This window comes from Chrysochloris asiatica, unplaced genomic scaffold (assembly GCF_000296735.1).
Source record: "Chrysochloris asiatica unplaced genomic scaffold, ChrAsi1.0 scaffold00183, whole genome shotgun sequence".
In the NCBI taxonomy this organism is placed as follows: Eukaryota; Metazoa; Chordata; class Mammalia; order Afrosoricida; family Chrysochloridae; genus Chrysochloris; species Chrysochloris asiatica.
Window position 1 is genome coordinate 473554 of NW_006408701.1, and position 5403 is coordinate 478956.

Below are 5403 nucleotides of genomic sequence, written 5' to 3' on the forward strand. Positions count from 1 at the left end.
GAAAGGTGTGGCAACCTGCTTCTGTAAAGATTGTTGTTCTTAAATGCCTTCTAGGTGGTTCCAGCTCATAGCCACCCTGTTTGTGCAGAGTGGCCAGTGAGGTTGAACAGCCGGCCTTGTGGTTAGCAGACCAGTGCCTCAGAAACCCTGTGGGGCAGTTCTACTCTGACTCAGAGGGTACCTAGGAGTCAGAATGAACTCAGTGCAGTGTTTTGTTTTGTTTTGTTTTTTACCTTAACCCAGAGCGTGTGTGTTGACGTGGCAGAGTGAAGAAAAGCAGATAACACATTCCAGGTCCCCATGAATTCCAAGGGGCACTGGCTGATGGGTTTGAACCTCTGACCTTGAGGTTAGGATCACTGTAAATTGGAGTCCACTCCATGGCAGGGGGTTTGGTGTAGTTCATCTTACACCTGTGAAATCCACTCCAGGGATGAAAAGATCTGGAGATCTTACCCTGTACACATTTCAGGGTAGGAAACCCCAGGGCCAGTTCCATTCTAGCCTACCGGGTGGCTATGGGTTCGAAACTGTTGTGGCTATGGCACACAACAACAATAATGAGGGGACTGTGAGTGGCTGGGGGAAGGGTTGTAAGGGAATTCACTGTACTACCTGTGAGATGGGGCTGACCATTAGAGGGTGTATTCATGTTAAATGCTAACCAGTGGGTTCCTACTAACAGCAAGCCTGTATAGGGTTCTTTCTTCTTCCAACATAGATGACCCCCAGCGAGATGGATTGGCCAAGTGGGCTCAAGCGTGGCAACAATAGTGAGGTTGGCCAAGGATCGGGCAGTATTTCGTTCTGCTGTGCATAAAGTCCCTATGAGTCAGTACCGACTCGATGGCACCTAACAACAACATAGAGTTCTTTGGAGCGGCTGGTGAGTTTGAACCACTGGTTTTGTGGTCCAAACTGACCTTGTGGTCCTGTGCTTATCCTAGTTAGCACATGACCTTCTCTTCTCCTTCCTAGCTGCTAGGCAGGACGCACAGTTTCATACCAAGACACTCCCTGTACCACAGGAGAAAAACAAGAGCCTGAGGTCTCCTAACAAGCCAAGACCAGCTTGGCCTGCCTGACTTGTGCAGATGCTCCAACCATGCCCCACCCCCATCAATGCTCCAGAAGTCTGCAAAAAAAAAACATCTTTGGAGCCTCTCCACACCCCCACCCCTTTATAGAAGAGACTGTGAGGACCACCACATTTTGTGCTGAATCATTCCTTGACGTCAGCCAATCAGATGCCAGTAACCACTTTAAAACTCCTTATCCAAATGTTTGCCCTCATAAAAGAACTTTAACCCCAGACTCTGAGAGCCATCCTGTGCTCATTTGCTTGGTGATGGTGTGCTGGGGAGTAGATTCTGACTCACTTAGATGCAGTACCTAGGGACCCAGGGACTACAAGGATCAAAGGGGTAGCAGTGGTGTCCAGGAGCCCGGGCAGCAGCAGCAGGAAGCACAGGCTGCCTTGGCAGACAAAGGTCCACATTGCCCAGGGGTAGACAGCATCACCTTCACCAAAACCCTATCACCCGGTTACACCACCAGAAGTTGGACAGCGTTGTCCAAAGACTCTGTACCCAGAGGTTTTCGTGAGGTTCTTGTTTGGGAGATGTCCTTTTCTCAGACAGTTCGGACTTGTCCTAGGATACCTTTGACTCTTTCCAGGACACCTTCACTCCTCTCTGAAAGGAGCCCTGGGGCGCTGTGGATTAGCTGTTGTGCAAGCTCAGAGGTTCCAACCCACTACTTGTTCTGCAGGAGAAAAATGAGACTGTCTGTTCCCAGGAAGATTTACAGCCTCGGTAAACCCTATGGGTCAGAATCTACTCATAGTATTGAGTTTAATATTGGGGGGGGGAGGGGTTCTTCCCCCTCTAAGTCAAAAGCCTTTTGCATGGAGCTTGTGGTTTGGTCTTTGAGCTGGGGCCATACCCACTGGGCATGCGTTATTACAAGGCCTCTAGGAGATAAGCTGTGGGCCGCCTTGGTTTCTATAAATACAATTTTACTGGAATCAGGTGAGGTGAGTGAGGCACTCTTTTGCAGGATCTGGTCTTGCCTTTAAAAATTGCATAGTTTAGTGATTGCAGAAAATATTTTTCCATTTGCTTAGAGTCTTTAAAAAAAAAAAACAACAAGCCGTTAAAATTATTAATATTGACTCCTATTTGCTAGGCACCCTTGTAAATGGACACAAAGGAAAACCATCCCAAAAGCAAGCCTGGAGTTGGGCTTTATAGAAAGTGTACTTTGTGGGGAACTGCATTAAGGGATCAAAATTTTAAAACAAGCATGAGATTTGGTTCTGCATGTTTAATACAAGGGTGCCTGCTAGCTCTCATCTGTTTGCCAAAAGGTCAGGTGTTAGGACCCTGCAGTGGTTTCTCAGTACAAAGACCTGATGGTCTCCTCCAGCAAAGATTCACCAAACCAAAGCAAACCGGCTGTGGTCGAGTGGACTCCAACTCATACCGACCCTAAAAGACAAAGGATAACTGCTCCTCAGGGTATCTGAGACTAAATCTTGACCAGAACAGACAACCTCATCTTTTCCCCATGGAGCCATTGGTGGGTTGCCACCAACAACCTTATGGGTAGCAGTCCAGTGCTTATCCTCCAGAGCCAACTATGGCCTCTGAAATCATATGACATTCTCTTCTGTCATATAAGTTCACTATGAATCGAGAAGTGACTCAATGGCACCCAACAACGTATTTCATTTCATCCCCTACTCCATATACGGAAGGAATATTTGCAATTTTTTTTATTCACTCAGAAAGTAGCTGGCAAGACACATAAATGTGACTGAAGGCAGACTGAAAATCGGTAAACCTGAGAAAAGTCGTTTTGCGGGGCAGCCATTCTAATCCATGGGCTTCAGGGTTTGTGCAATTTTGTCCAAGGGACCGGTCCCTGAAGAAGAACATCATGCTTGGTAGAGTGGAGGGTCAGTGAAATAGAGGAAACCCTCAACGAAATGGCTTGGCAGAGTGGCACCAGCAATGGGATCAAACAACACAACAATTGTGAGGGTGGCTCAGGGCAGGGCAATGTTTCCTGCTCTTATACCTATGAGTAGGCACCCACTCATCCGCACCCCACAAACACAACAAGATGAAAATATCAAGATAATGTCCAGAGCATCAGGAACTTTCCCGTCTCAGCAACACAATCCACAAACTCCACAGCTCCCAGACCAGGCCTGCTTTGCGGGGCCACCTGTTTACCTCTCAAGAGATTTCAGAGGATGAATGAACCTTGTTGTTGTTAGGTGCCTTGGAATCAATTTTGACTCAGAATGCCCCATGAGACAGAATACTTCCTCACAGGCTTTCCTACGCTGTCATTTTTAGGGAAGCATGCACCAGGCCCTGACATTTTGCTGAAATCATTTATTGCAGAATACACATGGACCTTCTACAAATTATGAACAAAATGCAAACCACTCAATCAAAACCTGATCAAAACCTTTAAATAGAAACCTATCTAAGAAAGGCTTATAAATGGCCAACAAACACATGGAAATTTGTTCAACGTCTCTGTCTCTGTTGTTGGTATTGATAAGTGCCTTTGAGTCGGTTCCGACTCACAGCGACCCTGTACAGTGTTTCTGAGGCTACAAATCTTTCCATGAGCAGATGACCTCCTCTTTTGCCCACAGTGGATGGTGTGCCGGAATAGTTGACTATGTGTGTTCCTAGTCCAGTGGTTATCCAACAGAGCCATGTTTATCCTATAGAGCCATCACGCTTCCTAATGTAAAATAAGGACTTTATAATAAGGCATCAACTTTGGGTCATCAATAGTAACAAATATACCACACCAATAACCTACACTAACTAGCTAAGCTCATGGTGATCCCATATATGTTCTGTCAGAGTGAGAACTGTGCTCCATAAAATCTTCTATCCTTCATTTTTGAGAAGGAGATCGCCAGGCCTTTCTTCTGAGGCACCTCTGAAAAGACTGACTTGCCAACCTTTTTGTTTGCAGGCCCACACGTTAATTATTTACTTCTCTCAGGTACTACACCACACTAACATTATTGCTAAGTGCCATCGAGTCGCTTCCAAGACAAATCCACTTTTATAGGGTTTCCGAAGAGAGGCTAAGTGGGTTTGAACTGCCCGCCTTGTGGTTAGTAGCTCAATGCTTATTGTATAGCGACAAACCAAGACTCAGCCACACTAATGTGGTGGTTATTTGCTACTGAGTGTTTTCCAAATCATAGCAACCCTGGTTTTCGAAGCTGTACGTCTTTACCGGCGCAGAAAGTCTCAAATTTCTCCTAGAATGGCTGGTGGATTCAAAGTGCTGACTTTGAGCTAGACCAGCCTGTAATTCACTACATTACCTGGGCGCCCTGTTGTTAAGTGCCATCGAGCCAGTTATGACCCATAGCGACCCTGTATAGGGTTTCCAAGGTGTAGCTGGTGAGCTTGAACCACCAACCTTGCAGTTCAAACGGCTTTGCAGTCTAGCGCACTAACCCACAGCCTACACCAGGACTCCCACCCGGGCACCTACAACACACTAATAGAGGTTGCCAATAATAAAGGAAAATAGCCCTGGTGGTGCAATAGTAAAGCACTCAAGTGTGTGTTCCAAGCATTTCGCTGAGGGCTTCCGAAGCTTCTCAGATGATTTGCTCAGCATACACGTTGTAGCAACCCTGAAAGATCCCTGTAGTACAAGCACTGGACTGCGAGCCACAGTTCAGTAGTTCAAACCCACGAACCGCTCTTCAGAAATTCTGTACATGGTCACTATGAGTTGGAACCGACTCGACGGCACTTAACAATAGCAACAACAACAATAAACTAAAGTAGAATTTCTCCTTAGGGTTTCTGAGAATTTAAATCTTTACCGCATCAGACACCCTCAACTTCGCCCACTGGAGCCTCTGGTGAGTTTCTACCACCGACCTTGTCATTCGCAGTGCAGTATGTATCCTACGGTCCTGATGTGGCATTCTAGAATAAACACTGGATGGCGAACGACAAGGTCAGCGGTTCCAATCTAGCCATTCCTAGAAAACCCTATACGGCGTCACTAGCAGTCTGAACTAAAACATGTTGTTATTGTTGTGTGATGTCAAGTCGGTTCTGACGCATAGTGATCCTGTGTAGTGTTTCTGAGGAGCAGTTGGTGAACTTGAACAGCCAACCTTGCGATTTAAACAGACTGTGCAGTTCAGCACACTAACCCACAGTGCCACAACCAAACTCCCAGAACTAAAACTCTAGGGTACTTGTTGTTGTTGTTTTTAAGTGCCATTGAGTCGGTTCTGACCCAAAGCAACACTGTATAAGGTTTCCAAGGAGCAGCTGGTGAGCTTGAACCGCGGACCTTGAAGTTCAAATGGCTTTGCAGTCTGGCACATTAACCCAC